Raw genomic sequence first — 16469 nt, 5'->3', positions numbered from 1 at the left:
GTTGGCTATCTTGGCACAGACTACTTTCAGTTCTTTGTTCTAAGTTATGCTGCTTCCATGCAAATCATAGAATCATGGAATCAGCCAGGTTGGAAGAGACCTCCAAGATCATCCAGGCCAACCTAGCACCCAGCCCTATCCAGTCATCTAGACCATGGCACAAAATGCCTCAGACAGGCTTGTCTTGAACACCTCCAGGGACGGTGACTCCACCACCTCCCTGGGCAGCCCATTCCCATGGGAAATCACTCTCTCTGTGAAGAACTTCCTCCTAACATCCAGCCTATACTCCCTCCAACACAACCTAAGTCTATGTCCCCTTGTTCTGTTGCTGGTTGCCTGGCAGAAGAGACCCACCCCCACCTGGCTACAGCCTCCCTTCAGGTAGATGTAGACAGCAATGAGGTCCCCCCTAAGCCTCCTCTTCTCCAGGCTAAAGACAAGCATACCAGTTTACTATGTTTCTAACCTCAATCCTTCTGCATCAAGGGACACCAAGGAGAAGCATCTCAAGCAATGGACATTCACCACCTTCTGACCACTTTAAGACAACATCTTGTTGGGTTGTAATTATTGTGTGATAAAAATGGGTATTTTTTTCCACTCTATATTGTCTAAATCTTCCTTCCCCAGTATGTCTCTAAGTACCTTCCAAACAGCTCTTCTTTCTTTGGTATTTTAATCCTTCCTAGGTCAGCACGTCAAAAACTCTCCAACCTGGTTTACTGCTCTTCTTACTCCAGTCAATAGCTGAAGCACTTAATGTTGGAGCTTTTCAGCTGCTGAAGTCAATGGATGTGATTCCTTGCCTGACAGGTGCTATAGCAAATCAGCACTGTCGGTTTTGGGTTCAGTTTTGTGTGGAATTTACAGTTGCTCATGCCTCTGGCAATTGCAGCAGCAAACCAAACTCCCAAACAACAACGAGGACAAAAAAAAATCAATGACAATAACAAAAACAACCCTCACATCAAAGCAACTCTCGTTTGGATGCAAAAAAAGCCTTGCTGTGACCTCATTTTGGAATTTAAACAGAATGACACAAGCTTGGCTGAAAAGAAGACAGCACTTTACATCTGTATTCCTTACATACAGTTTCACAAGCAGCAAATGCAGTGTCTCCCACTGTGAGAGCGAGGCAAAAGATGTCAGCTGAGGAGACTAATAAAGATTCTCCACCAAGAATGCTGGTGCTGTTTTTCAGTCAGCACAACCTACCCCAACACCAGCCACCACTCAGTCACTTTAAAGGTCTTGAGCTCTAATGAGATGTGCCTCCATGTAAGTACATTGGGTTTAGTTTGGGGCACCTCATTGCAGAAGTGACCTGCTACCATGGGGAAAACACATTGTGCAGCCTACATACTTAGCACTAGGACCTCTGGAGATCATCTAATCCAACACCCCTGCTGAAGCAGGATCACTCAGAGCAGGTTGTCCAGAATGACAAAGTTGGAGTGGGTTTGGGATCTCCCCAGAGAAGGAGACTCCACAACCTCTCTGGAGCAGCCTGCTCCAGAGCTCCATCACATTCACAGGTTCACAAGTTCTTCCTCCTGTTCAGATGGAACCTCCTGGGTTCCAGTTTGTGTCTGTTGCCCTTTGTCCTGTCACTGGGCAGCACTGAAAGGAGCAGGTCCCATCCTCTTGCTCCCCATCCTTACATATTGATCAACGTTGAGAAGATTCCTTTTCAGTCTTCTCTTTTCCAGACTAAACAACCCCAGGCCTCTCAGCCTTTCCTCCTCACAGAGATGCTCCAATCCCCTCAGTATCTTCACAGCCCTTTGCTGGACTCTCTTCAGTAGTTCCTTGTCTCTCTATCAAACCAAATGCCAGGAATTCTTAATGAAGGAAGAACTAGCAAAGCAGGAGAGATCATTATGCTGCAGCATAAATCCATGAATAGCCTGTGTGTGCTTTATTCCCTGATCTCTAAGGCAATAGAGTGTAACTAAAGAACAGAAAAAGAGTGATATTTCCCTTCCTTAGCCTTGGAACTGTACCAAACATCTTACATGGGTTTCCCCAGTAGCCCAGACAGGTTTTTTAGCAGTTTCAATCCCTCTGAAGCTGGCTATTAAAGCTGTGAGTGACACTTGGTGTGGAGTTCCCAACACTTGGGCTCTTCCTCTCCAGGCCATTAGACAGCAATTGTGGCAGCATGCTTGAGGCAATTCTCACTAGAATGAGCTGTGACTAGTGCTAATTTTGGGAAAAGTAAGTCAAGCAGATAGCTGGGAGGAGGTTGCAACCATCTGTGACTGTGCCACTCGCATCAACATCCCAGTTTTCTTTTACTAGCAGCACTCCATCAGGACACAACCTATTTCATGACAAAATTTCTGAGCCCTGCTACATAGTTGGAATTTCTCTGCACCAGGTAAGAAATCAGCCTCCAAACCCTACAAATGTGGAGCTGCATCATCTGCACAGTCTCTGCACCACTACTGTCTAATACCTGAAATGTAAAACAGCAGGGACAGTTGTGTGGTTTCAAGCTCCTGGCTTGTTGGTTCCCACTTACTGGAAAACTCAGCAGTTGCAGACAGCAACAAGTTGTGGAGTCTTGATCTGCTTGAGGGTAGGAAGGCTCTACAGGGTGGATCAATGGGTTCAGGACACTGGTATAAGGTTCAACAAGGCCAAGTGCTGGGTCCTGCACTTGGGTCACAACAACCCCCTGTAGTGGTCCAGGCTTGGGGAAGAGCAGCTGGGAAACTGCCCAGTGGAAAAGGACCTGGAGGGGGGTGTTTGGCAGCCAGCTGAATGGAACCAAGCAGTATGCCCAGGTGGCCAAGAGCATCTGGGCCTGTATCAGGAACAGTGTGGCCAGCAGGACTATAGCAGTAATTGTCCCACCCTGTACTCAGTACTGCTGAGGCCACATCTGGAGTACTGAGTTCAGTTTTGGGTCCCTCACTAAAAGGAACATTGAAGTGCTGCAGCAGGTCCAAAGAAGGGCAATGAAGGGGATGAAGGGTCTAGAGCACAGATCTTGTGAGGACCAGCTGAGGGACATGGAGTTGTTTAACATGCAGAGGAAATAAGGTTGAGGGAAGACCTTCTCATTCTCTACAACTCCCTGAGAGAAGACTGTAGTGAGGTGGGGGCCAGTTTCTTCCCCCAAATAACAAGTGGCAGGGTGAGAGGAAATGGCCTCAAGGTTTGTGTGGAAAGGTTTAGGTTGGCTATCAGGAACAATTTCTTCCCCCAGAGGGTTGCCAAGCCCTGGAAGAGACTTCCCTGGGCAGTGGTGGAGTTTCCAGGCAGTGGTCATAGATTTCAGTTCCATGTATGGCAATAAAGCTGTGTGGGCTCATGGGAGGTACTGAGAAAGTTGTGGCCATTTCTGCTTACTGATACTGAAGGTGTCAAATTCTATTCCTTCTGCTACTCTTCTCTCAGCAAGTGGCAGACATTCAGGGGGTCACTGAATGTGACCTGAAAATATGGAAGTATGCAAACAAAGAGCAAAAGCTGAGGAGCAGGACCCTTGAAATAACTTGGTGTCTCATATTCAGATGTTAGGAGGAAGTTCTTCACAGAGAGAGTGATTTCCCATTGGAATGGGCTACCCAGGGAGGTGGTGGAGTCACCATTCCTGGAGGTGCTCAAGCAAAGCCTGGATGAGGCACTTAGTGCCATGGTCTAGTTGACTGGCTAGGGCTGGGTGCTAGCTTGGCCTGGATGATCTTGGAGGTCTCTTCCAACCTGCTTGATTCTATGAAATAGGTACTACTGGCTATATGAAAACAATTCCCCTGGGAACAAAGGGTTTAGATGGGAATTCATGCCCTTTTCTGCGAGACTGTTAAGGAAGGGTTTGAATCTGGGTTAGAAGTGAATCGTAATGAGGGTGATAGAAAAAATATTAAATAGTTTACTAAATATATCTATAAAACCAATCCCCCAAACTTACAATTAACATAGAGAGATGCAGTTGGTAAATGGTAAAACTGTTTTTTTTGCAGAGCATACCTACAGAGTGAGATGAAATGTAAATGATTGAGGAAAGGTGTTTAGAAAACGTTTCTAACTGGAGAGTCTTGCAGCACAAACTGCTGCTGAAAGGTTCAGCAGCAGCTGCCACAAATTTGAGAACAGGGAGTTAACTTACTGTGATGGCTTGGGTGTTCCCCACCACCCCCCCCCCACACACTTTGGAAATCACCCAGACTAGACTCAGCTGGCTCTGGAAATTTGAATGAAGCTTATATTTACAGCATAGATCAATACAGAAGCAGATATTTACAGTATATACAGTTGTATACAGAAACATACAAGGTAAAAGGTAATACAGAAACACAACTCCCCTCCCAGAAACCTGAGTCTCCAGGAAGGGCTCCCAACTGCCCTTCCACCTTCTCCCACCCCTCTCAACCTTACCCCAGTCCCAAGGAAGAATGGAGGTTCAGCCAGGGGGTTAGGAAGCAAAGTGGATTAGTCAGAGAGACATCAGAGAGGCTAGAGAGAAGTGCAGCTCAGGCAATGCCCCAAAAAGTGCCTTATAGTATAGGCTGGATGTTAGGAGGAAGTTTCAGGCTGTTGGAAGGCGACACAGTCTCAAGTTGTGCCAGGGTAGGTATAGGCTGGATATTAGGAAGAAGTTCTTAACAGAGAGAGTGATTTCCCATTGGAATGGGCTGCCCAGGGAGGTGGTGGAGTTGCTGTCCCTGGAGGTGTTCAAGCAAAGCCTGGCTGAGGCACTTAGTGCCATGGTCTGGTTGACTGGCTAGGGCTGGGTGCTAGGTTGGACTGGATGATCTTGGAGGTCTCTTCCAACCTGGTTGATTCTATTATTCTATGGTCTAGTTGACTGGATGGGGCTGGGTGCTAGGTTGGACTGAATGATCTTGGAGGCCTCTTCCAACCTGGTTGATTCTATGATTTTACGATTCTATTCTATGATTCTTATCTATGTTTGCATTCTTGTTCTTACACATCTCACCAAGCCTATGAGTGAAGTAGAGATCCCCCTTGTTTTCTCTTTCACAGCCTGTAATCTAGTTCTTCTCACCAAAGCATTCTAGCTAGCTTCAAACTCGCACACTTACTCACTGGTTAAGCGTCTCAACAGCCGCAATCCAAAAGCACAAACAGGGAAAACAGAGTGGCAGCGACGCGGGGGCCCTCCACACGGCAGTGCTGCCGCGGGGCTTTGCTGCGTGTTCGGTCCGGGTTGAGCAGGTGTCAGATAAGGCTCCCGGACACGACACAAGGAAGTCATCAGAGTGGTCAGCAGCCACCTGGGCAGAGTAGGACCCGGGTTTGCAGGCTGGAGCAGCTCCATCGGGTGCTGCGTAGAGCAAGCGGTCGGCCCGCGGGCTGGAGCGGCGGACCGGAGCGGCGGACCGGGGCCTCGGGCTGGGGCGGCGGACCGAGTGGCGGGCCGGAGCGGCGGACCGGGGCCTCGGGCTGGAGCGGCGGTCCGAGTGGCGGGCCGGAGCGGCGGACCTGAGCGGCGGAGCGGCAGGTCCTGGTGTCGCAACTCCTTGCTAGGCCGTTGCTAGGTCGTTGCCTAGCCTCGGGTTCGGCCGAGCTCAACCGGGCAGCTGTATCCCCAGGTGAGGCAATCCGCTTCAGTCCCTCGGCACAGCGTGGGAGACAGCCAGGGTCAGGGCTGCCGGTCGTCGGGGAGGCAAGTGCCACAGAGGCACGGAAGGCAAACGGGTAGCAAACAAAACGAAAGGAGCAGCAGCAAACAGACCTTTTTTTTAAGGGTTTTAAGCGTTTTGACGAGCGCCTTTGACCACTAGCAGCAGGTAAAAGCACCCCTAGAACCACTCCCGAGTTACTTCTGCAGAAAGGAAGACGCCGATGCGCAGCATCCCCGACCTGCGCTTACCACAGACAAAGCAAGCTGCGAAACGAGGCCAGGTGTGGTGCCTGTGAGAGACTGAGAGGCGCCGAGGCTTTGGTCTGCTCGCCCGCGGGTCGCCCACCGGAGCAGAAGAATGCGATGGATAAGTGTTGCAGGTATAGTTTGGACCCTCCGCCACAGAGATACTGTGAGACTATGGAGAAGAAAGAGAGATCGAGGCCCAAAAGAGTTAGGCTGCAGCTGAGACGCCCGAGTGGAAGCAATCTAATGGAATACTCCTGTTAAAGGCGGTAACCACATACATCCTCGAACTGAGCGACAACTATTGCTGGTCTAAAACCTCTGCTTTTCGAAAGAAGGGTTTAAATAGGACAGATCTGGGCTGAAAGAAGAGCAGAAAAACGAACTAAAAATAGGCAGCCGCTATTAGCAGTTGCCAAAGATGCCTTGGAACTGTAACACGATTCAGGCCGGCCTGGGACAGGATCCTTCCTGCAGACCATGGTCCCCAGGTGCTGAGGTAATAGCGAGGCACAGCTGCGCTGAGTTAAAGCCATCAGGCGCTGCCGTGGGCACGCTGATCGGCTGCAGAGCTCCTGACGCTTGGAGGACGCCCTCCGAGGAGCCACACGGCAGAGACCAACAGCCTGAAACCTGTAGCCGGTGAAGCAGGTACTCACCATCTTCTGTCTGCTTTCGGGTGGGTTTGGTTGGGTCGGTGAGGGGAGAACAGCTGGAGGGGCTTAAATGGGGTTCTTGAAGAGATTTGGAGGTTCTGAAAGGAGTGGGACTAAGAGAAACTGCAGAGGCCCCCTTGAACGGTCATTTTGTGTGGAAGGAGCAAATGGGAAGTTGCCCATAGGTGTTTTGTCTGAGGGGAGATTTGCTCAGCAGCAAGGAAATTGGTTTGGTGCTCTCTGAGCAGTGATGTGTTTTAGTAACTGCTTGTAACTAAAGGCATTGTAATGTGGAGCTGGGCAGGATCCACCCCAGGGTACTGAGGAAGCTGCCAGAAGTCCTCCCCAAGCCACTTTCCATCACTGCATAGACTCAATAGAATGGTTTGTGTTGGAAGGGCCTGAGAGATCATCTAGTCCCACTCCTCTGCCAGCAGCAAGGGGCACCTTCCACTAGACCGTGGTGCTCAAGGCCTCATCCAGCCTGGCTTTGAACACGTCCAGGCTTGGGCCTCCACAGCTTGTCTGGGCGACCTGTGCCAGTGCATCATTACCCTCACAGGGAAGAATTTCTGCCTAGGGTCTAATCTAAATCTGGCTTCTGCCAGAAGCCATTGCTCCCAGTCTTGGCTAACTGGAGAGGCCCCAGTCAGATGTAGGTTAGCAAACACATAAAGGATGAGTGGCAGTAGGATGAAGCCAGGATCTGCTCAGTGATGCCCAGTGACAGGACAAGGGGCAGTGGGTGGAAGGTGAGGCATAGGAAGTTCCATGGAAACACGAGGAGGAATTTTTTCCCTGTGAGGGTGACAGAGCACTGGAACAGGCTGCCCAGGGGATTGTAGAATTGCCCCCTCTGCAGATATTCCTAACCTGCCTGTGTGATCTGGTATAGGTGACCCTGCTGTGGCAGGGGCAATGGACTGAATGAGCTTTTGAGGTCCCTTCCAGTCTGTGAAGTGTGATGCTAATATAAAAGAAGGGCTAGAACTGGGGAATCACAGACCTGTCAGTCTGACCTCAGTACTGGGGAAGGTTATGGAGCAGACCACTTTGAAAGGCATCCTATGGCACATACTACAGGACTTAGAAGTACTGAGTTAATGGTTGGACTCAATGATCTCAAATGTCTTTGCTATGTTGTTTAACTTCTGAGTTGCCACATGTGCAGTCAGGAGGTGGATTTGTTGATCCCTGTGAATCTCTTCTAACTCTGTGTGCATTCTGTGATTTGATTCTGTGGTACAGTGACTGTGTTTCAGCATGACTGAGGGAAGGAGTTGAGATGAGGATGCTGTGGTGGTAGATACAAAGCAGAGAACAGCCTCCAGTCTGAGTATTACAGTGTGACAGGCTCTGAGCAGAGCTACAGGAGAAGGTTTCAGTTCAGGTTGGGTGACTATACATGCGTGTGATGGTGAGGGTGCCTTTCATAGAATCATAGAATCAACCAGGTTGGAAGAGACCTCCAAGCTCATCCAGTCCAACCTAGCACCCAGCCCTATCCAGTCAACTAGACCATGGCACTAAGTGCCTCATCCAGGCTTTGCTTGAAGACCTCCAAGGATGGTGCCTCCACCACCTCCCTGGGCAGCCCATTCCAATGCCAATCACTCTTTCTGTGAAGAACTTCCTCCTAATATCCAGCCTATACCTACCCTGGCACAACTTGAGACTGTCCCCCCTTGTTCTATTGCTGGTTGCCTGGGAGAAGAGGCCACCCCCAACCTGGCTACAATGCCCCTTCAGGTAGTTGTAGACAGTAATAAGATCACCCTGTCTGTCTTCTCGGCCCCTTTAAGTACTGAAAGGCCACATGAAGGTCTTCCAGGCTGAACAAGCCCAACTATCTCAGCCTGTCTTCACAGCAGAGGGATTCCAGCCCTTAGATATTTTTTGTCACCTCCTCTGGATGCACTTTAACAGGTCCCTGCCTGTCCTGTAATGAGACCTCCAGATCTGGACCCAGGACTGCTGGTGGGGTCTCAGCAGAACAGAGTAGATAAGCAATCAGTCTGATCAGTGCAAAATGCTGTAGTAGAAGGTCAGTGTGACAAAGTTCTGGGGATGTCTGAACTCTCTCCTTTAGCAAGTGCTCATCACATTAAAGAGAACTGTTACTCTTTGTGGGTCTCCTCCTGGTGAAGTATGAGCTTGTGAGGAGCAGATCCATCTTTTTCACACTCAAGTTCAGCAACGTGTCCTATTTCCACTGATTATCTTCACATAGAAACTAAGGAAGCAAACTTGTTTCTCGGAGGTAGCCCTTGAATATGTGAAGGTTCTCATAACAGAAGCAGACTTGTGAACAGCAAGTCACATCCTTAGCCCCAGTATGGCTCATGATGAAAGAAGCTATTTTGGACTTTCCCTGCTGTTGGAATTGTTATGGAATTCAGATTCAAATTCTGCTTCCCATCTGTCCTCAGGAGCTATGCTTAGGTAGATTTATTCTCCCAAACAGCAAGGACTGGGACAGGGATTGCCCACTGTAGTTGGCATTGGTGAGGGCACAGCTTTAATACTGCATTCAGTTTTGGGCCCTTCACGACAAGGGCACTGAGGTGCAATGAAGCTGGTGAAGGGTCTGGAGAACAGGTCTTGTAAGGAGCAGCTGAAGGAACTGGGGTTGTTCAGCCTGGGGGAAAAGAGGTTGAGGGGAGACCTCCTTGCTTTCTACAGCTCCCTGAGAGGAGGTTGGAATGAGGTGAAGGTCAGTCCCTTCTCCCAAGGTACAAACACTAGGACAAGAGAAAATGGCCTGAAGTTGCACCAGGGGAGGTTTAGGTTGGACAATTTGAACAGTTTCTTCCCAAAAATGGTTTTCAAGCCCTGGAACTGGCTGCCCAGAGAAGTGGTGGATTTCCCATCCCTGGAGGGTTTTAAAAGATGTGTAGGTGTGGTGCTGAGGGATATGGTTTAGTGGTGACTTAGCAGTGCTGGCTAAAGCTTGGACTTGATGTTCTTAGAAGTTTCTTGCAAAACAACTCTATGCTTCTATATGATTCTATAGGACCTTTTTTCCCTCCTCCTCACCCCTTTATTTTCCTCAAAAGCACTGAAAAAATTAGAAGGAAGGTACAATTAAACATCACAGAGCTGTGATTATTTCTAATTCATTGGACTGACTGTCAGCAAGACAAATGAATCATCCCTAGCCAACACGTACTGCCATATTTGCATGAGTGAGACTGGAAAGAAAAAAGCAGTCAAAAAATCAGGTGGCAAATGAAAATATTGCTGTGGGACAGTTTTCCACGTGTACATGGCAAGTGAACAGAAGAGGTGATAAAAGTGTGAAGCCTTTTAGTCCTTTCTACTATCATTTTTGTGTTTCAGTGTTTCATTGCTCATCATGATTTTTTTTTTCCTGCTTGTCTGCCTTGTTTTAGACATGGGAGAAAAATGGGTAGACTTTCCAAAGAATGTTTACTAGTGCTAGTAGCAATGTAGAAACAAGTTCAAGTAGAAGTAAGACATGTAGACAGGAACAGATTGAGGCATTCCCCACTCTACTCTGCCCTGCACCGTCCCTGGAGGTCTTCAAGAAAAGACTGGATGAGGCACTTAGTGCCATGGTCTGGTTGACTGGATAGGGCTGGGGGATAGGTTGGACTGGATGATCTTGGAGGTCTCTTCCAACCTGGTTGATTCTGTGATTCTGTGTGTAAGGATACATCTGGAATATTGTGTCTAGTTGTGGGCTCCCCACTTCAAGAAAGACAGGGAACTACTGGAGAGAGTCCATCACAGGCTACAGAGCAACTCAGGGGACTGGAGCTTCTCTCTCAGGAAGCAAGGCTGAGTGGCTTAGGGCTGTTTAGCCTGGAGAAGAGTTGACTAGGAGGGATCTTCTCAATGCTGTGCAATATCTAAAGGGCAGAAGTCAAGGGGATGGAGCCAGATTATCTTCAGTGGTGCCCAGTGACAGGGTAATGGGCAACAGGCATAAACTGGAACCCAGGAGGTTCCATCTGAACATGAGGAAAAGCTTCTCTCCTTTGAGGGTGCTGGAGCACTGGAACAGGCTGCCTAGAGGTTGTGTTCATCTCTGGAGGCTTTCAAAACCCACGTGGACATTGTGATCCTGAGCAGCCTACCGTGGGTGACCCTGCTTTAACAGGGGTGTTGGACCAGATGATCCCCAGAGGTCACTCACCAATCTGTGTTATCACAGTATTATCAGGGTTGGAAGAGACCTCACAGATCATCAAGTCCAACTCTTTACCACAGAGCTCAAGGCTAGACCATGGCACCAAGTGCCACGTCCAGTCCTGCCTTGAACAGCTCCAGGGACGGCGACTCCACCACCTCCCCGGGCAGCCCATTCCAGTGTCCAATGACTCTCTCAGTGAAGAACTTTCTCCTCACCTCCAGCCTAAATCTCCCCTGGCACAGCCTGAGGCTGTGTCCTCTTGTTCTGGTGCTGGCCACCTGAGAGAAGAGAGCAACCTCCTCCTGGCCACAACCACCCCTCAGGTAGTTGTAGACAGCAATAAGGTCACCCCCGAGCCTCCTCTTCTCCAGGCTAACCAATCCCAGCTCCCTCAGCCTCTCTTCGTAGGGCTGTGCTCAAGGCCTCTCCCCAGCCTCGTTGCCCTTCTCTGGACATGCTCAAGCATTTCGATGTCCCTCCTAAACTGGGGGGCCCACAACTGAACCCAGTACTCAAGGTGTGGTCTAACCAGTGCAGAGTACAGGGGCAGAATGACCTCCCTGCTCCTGCTGACCACACCATTCCTGATGCAGGCCAGGATGCCATTTGAATCAGACAATAATGAAATTTCCAGGGGGCACCTGAGTGGGCAGCCTTGCAAATAGTCAGTACAATGATGAATTAACTTAAAAACAACTATCTCCTGGTCTTTAGGGCCGGGCTGGGTGGGGCTCTGAGCAACCTGATCTAGTGTGAAGCGTCCCTGCCCGTGGCGGGTTGGTTAGAACTAAATGACCCTTAAGGTCCTTTCTAGCCCTGACAATTCAATCATTCAGTTCTCTGATACCTCAAAGCTGCTGCCTGTTCTAAACATAAAAGTCCCAAGTTTGGTGCCACTCGCAGCTTGACACATCAAGACCACTCTCAGCAAGATGTGCAGGATTTTCCTTAATGAAGAAGCAGTGAGTGACAGGCTGCACCCTGGGCTCATCCCGGGAGCGAAGCATATGACCCTGCTTGAGTTATTCTTTGCCGGTAAAAGGCTTTCTGAAATCCATTTCAGTCTATTAGTACTCCCAGAAAACGGTGCACTCACTCATTTTCTCAAAGTAAATATCCTGGGCTTAATGGAGCGTGGTGTCCCTTCACTGGCAGTACCCAAGAACTCCAATTAGGCATCATTAAGCCATTAAAGTGAGCTGAACAAAACAAACTGGCACTCACTCGCAAGATCACTGCTCAGCAATGCTCGGCAATGAGCTATGGAAAAAAAATTAGCATGTGGTTATAAAAGTGCCATCTCCTCCCAGCTGCTCTCCTCTAGTTGTCTCCAGCAGAACATATTTATGAGCGCATCTTATGCAGGCACACAGATAGCCAGGGAAAGCTTGTGCCGTTCCTGTTTGCTCCCAGGGTTCTTTGCTTTTCACCCACGGTCAAAGACACAAATGAGGTCAAGGTTGTCCAACTGTTAATCACTATCAAAAGAGAAGGGCAAGATCAAGTCCAGCTGTTCACCCAGCACTGCCAGAGCAAGATCTCTCCTGAGCCTCCTTTTCTCCAGGCTAAGCAACCCCAGTTTCCTCGGTCACTGCTCAGTGAAGACCTGTTCTCCATACCCTTTACCAGCTTCTATGCCTCTGCTGGACATGCTCTGGCACCTCAATGCCCTTCTTGTCAAGAGGGGTCCAAAACTGAACCCAGTATTTGAGGTGAGGCCTCAGGTGTGGGCTGCCCAGGGAGTCGCCATCCCTGAAGGTATTCAATAAAAGCCTGGCTGAGGCACTTAGTGCCATGGTCTAGTTGACTGGGTAGGGCTGGGTGATAGGTTGGACTGGATGAGCTTGGAGGTCTCCTCCAACCTGGCTGATTCTATGATACCAGTGGTGAGTACAGGGGGATGATCATTGCCACACTCATGTGGGGCCCAAAACTGAACCCAGTATTTGAGGTGTGGCCTCACCAGTGGTGAGTACAGGGGCATGATCACTGCCTTACTCGTGCTGGCCACACTGTTTCTGCTATGTGCCAGGATGCTGTTGGCCTTCTTGGCCACCTGGAAACACTGCTGGTTCATATTCAACTTGTTTCAGCAGCCTTTCCCCCCATTCTCTCCACGGAATCAGTGCAAGGCATTTGATACCTTTTAGGTAGGAACTCATGATAACCCTAAGCAGAGTATCACATAATAATGGAAATTCTGTATGGGTGTTTCAGGTGGGACAAAGTTAAATGTACATTCACTTATTGAGGGGTGTGGATTTATTGTTCCACATTTTCATCCATTAACACTGTGAAAGGAGAAACCCTCTCTTACAGTCAAAAATATACACAAAGCAACCTCTACTAGGCATTAGTTCAGCTGGAGGTAAGCAGTTTTCTGTCTGAAGTGCAAATCAGACTTTTGGGACCTTATAAGACTTTCTTTTTTGCTATATACTTTGAACAAGTAATCTATCTGACTGCTCATAAAGCAGGTTAATTGGTGTTTTACATCATGTTTAGTGTTATAGGTATTGAGACATACAGAACAGAAGAAGAAAGTTGTATGTCATGATGCTCAAAATCATTTTATGCATGCTTTTTCCACCTCCTATATATTTTTGTTCATCCTTTTTCAAACCTGCTTTGGGCCTCCTTTGGAGGAATGGAAGAGGGTGAAATATACAAAGGTTAGTGAGAGTAAAGTTTGTTTTGAGTTAGCCTGTAAAATAGAGGCAATGATACCACAATGACATCGAATTTTCAGTTGTCAGCCACATCACAGTATCACAGTATCATCAGGGTTGGAAGAGACCTCACAGATCATCAAGTCCAACCCTTTACCACAGAGCTCAAGGCTAGACCATGGCACCAAGTGCCACATCCAACCTTGCCTTGAACTGCCCCAGGGACGGCGACTCCACCACCTCCCCGGGCAGCCTATTCCAGTGTCCAATGACTCTCTCAGTGAAGAACTTTCTCCTCACCTCCAGCCTAAATCTCCCCTGGCGCAGCCTGAGGCTGTGTCCTCTCGTTCTGGTGCTGGCCACCTGAGAGAAGAGAGCAACCTCCCCCTGGCCACAACCACCCCTCAGGTAGTTGTAGACAGCAATAAGGTCACCCCTGAGCCTCCTCTTCTCCAGGCTAACCAATCCCAGCTCCCTCAGCCTCTCCTCATAGGGCTGTGCTCAAGGCCTCTCACCAGCCTCGTCGCCCTTCTCTGGACATGCTCAAGCATCTCAATGTCCCTCCTAAACTGGGGGGCCCAGAACTGAACACAGTACTCAAGGTGTGGTCTTTTAATTAGGAAGGAAAGAAACTAAATAAAACCACTCCAGATGTTAAAATCAGTTGTGGAGTTAGCATTGAGCTTTTCCTTTTTACTCTTTTTCATAAACAGATATTTCTGAGCTCTTGTGTTAAGGCTTGGGGTTTCTGGTTTCCTTCACTTCATTTCCCCCCCGGCATTGTTTCTCCGTTTCTCTAGTACTAGATGTTGGAAGATTTTGATTTCACTTATCTGTGAGGATGTGTTCCCGTGTTCTCCAGATCTAGAAGTCTACTCGGATGAATTAACAATGGATCTGTTGCTTCTTTGTGCTGCTTTTTCCCCCAAGCGCTTTTCAGAGTGATAAGAAGTGTAGATTGGAGAGTGATTAGCTCTGTGTGTAGCTTTTTCCTCTACATTGTACTGGCACCCAGGAGCTCGGATCATTGCTACCTTGAATCATATGCAAATGCTTAGGCGAACTCTCTCCCCCATTTCATTCAGTACATCTGAAAACTGCTGTTAGGTGCAAGTGGTAAGAGTAAATAACCTCCTCCATTGAGAACGTCTGCCCTTGAACTCTTAGATATTGGAATACACCCCCGAGGGAGGTGGTGGATTCCCTTACATGAGACAGTTTCAAGGCCCAGCTTGACAGGGTGCTGAGCCATCTCATTGAAACGACAAGCTGCGTTCTTACCCTGAAAGGTTAGATTAGATAATCCTTGAGGTCTTTTCCAACCTGGTATTCAAAGAATCCTATGGAATTCCACCTGATTCCGGGTGTTGCTGCAGTTAAGAGCCTGCTGAACACTGCAGATAGGAGACTTTCCAAGACCCGTCTGCATGCATTGCTGTGCGACCTGTGCCTGATTCTGTGGTCCCGCTCTGGCGCAGGGGGGGTTGGACTGGATGCGCTGTGGAGGTCCTTTCCAACCCCTACCATCCTGCGTGATCCTGTGCTCCTGGATGCTGCAGCGGTGCCACGGAGCTCTGCTGAAGTGCTGGCGATCACCGGAGCCGGTGACCTCCGCAGGGTACTCGCCTTCGTGCTCGTCTCCTGGAGTGGCTACAGAGCCAGGCACAGGCTGTCAGTGCTCAGGAGGCTGAGACGACTTAGGGTTGAGTGATGGGAAAAAAAAACAGGTTTCTTCACAAAATGAGTCGCTCCCCACAGCAAACACTGTCCCCGTCCACACCACTTCCTCCAGGCTGTATCTTCAGTCGCGTTGCTTTGTTCCGGACAAGTGTGTCTGTCATCTGAGCGGAACCGAAACAGAAAGGGCAGGATGCTTGCAGGGGCAGCCGACCTGCTGCCAGAGGCTGTGCGCTTCCCTCTGCAAGCTTCCCTCTCCGCCGGTCCTCGCCGGCCCCACGCCGGTCCCGCCGCCCCGTGCTGCCCCATCCATGTCCGTGTCTCCTCAGTCCCGTCTCCCGGTCCCGCCGCCCCGTGCTGCCCCGTTCATGTCCGTGTCTCCTCGGCCCTGTCTCCCGGTCCCGCCGCCCCGTGCTGCCCCATCCATGTCCGTGTCTCCTCGGCCCCGTCTCCCTGCCCCGTGCTGCCCCATCCATGTCCGTGTCTCCTCGGCCCCGTCTCCCTGCCCCGTTCATGTCCGTGTCTCCTCGGCCCCGTCTCCCGGTCCCGCCGCCCCGTGCTGCCCCGTTCATGTCCGTGTCTCCTCGGCCCCGTCTCCCGGTCCCGCTGCCCCGTTCATGTCCGTGTCTCCTCGGCCCCGTCTCCCGGTCCCGCTGCCCCGTTCATGTCCGTGTCTCCTCGGCCCCGTCTCCCGGTCCCGCCGCCGCCACAAGGTGGCGCCACAGGTCCCGGCGGCACAGGCGGCAGCCGCTGCGCTGCCAGCCGCCTGCGGGGCCATGGCTCAGGCCCGGCTGCCCCTCGGGGGATGGCCTGGGGGGCACGAATCGCGTGTTGTGCTGTGGCCGTAACGGCGGCACAAGCATGCGGCCGAGCAGAGAAGGGGAAGGGTGGATTTAGCTTAGACACTAGCAACGACCTCTGAGCGTGGTGAGGCACCGGAGCAGCCTGTCCAGAGGAGCTGTGCATGGAACCCTGGAACAGTGCTCAAAGGCAGGTTGGATGGGACCTTTAGCAGCCTGATCTAGTGGAAAGTCTCCCTCTCCATGGCAGGGGAATTGGAGCTCTGTGATCTCCGTGGTCCCTTCCAACCCAACCCGTTCTGGTATATGAAGTGGCAGCCTGGGTACAGACCCCCAGGCTGAGCGCTGCAGCCGCTGGCATCTTTCCTCTGCGAAACTTCTTCACTGAGAAGGTAACAGAGCACAGGAACAGGCTGCCCAGAGAGGTGGTGACTTCCAAAACCCTCCTGGATGCATTCCGGTGTGACCTGCCCTAGGTGACCCTGCTTTGGCAGGGAGGGTTGGACTGGGTGATCTCTGGAGGTCCCCTCCAACACCTAACATCCTATGGCTCTGTAGTTCAAAATGAGTCAGTGGCCCACTGGTGATCTCCAGTGGCAAATTACAGTCTTCCTCACAGTGTCCTGTAGCAAACCTTGTCCCTGCACATGCCCTTTGTCTGACTGC

The 16469-nt window shown here is 50.2% G+C and overlaps 1 long non-coding RNA gene across 1 annotated transcript in view; it reads left to right on the top strand.

Annotated features, from left to right (window-relative positions):
• The first annotated feature begins 5543 nt into the window (after positions 1-5543).
• LOC135179033 (uncharacterized) overlaps positions 5544-16469 on the top strand; it is a 60612-nt gene continuing 49686 nt past the window's right edge. Inside the window, exon 1 of the long non-coding RNA XR_010303874.1 lies at positions 5544-6496. This is a non-coding gene — a long non-coding RNA (uncharacterized LOC135179033). The remainder of the gene's footprint in view (positions 6497-16469) is intronic.

Source organism: Pogoniulus pusillus, chromosome 10, assembly GCF_015220805.1.
Source record: "Pogoniulus pusillus isolate bPogPus1 chromosome 10, bPogPus1.pri, whole genome shotgun sequence".
Lineage (NCBI taxonomy): Eukaryota > Metazoa > Chordata > Aves > Piciformes > Lybiidae > Pogoniulus > Pogoniulus pusillus.
This window is presented reverse-complemented; position numbering and strand designations above follow the sequence as displayed.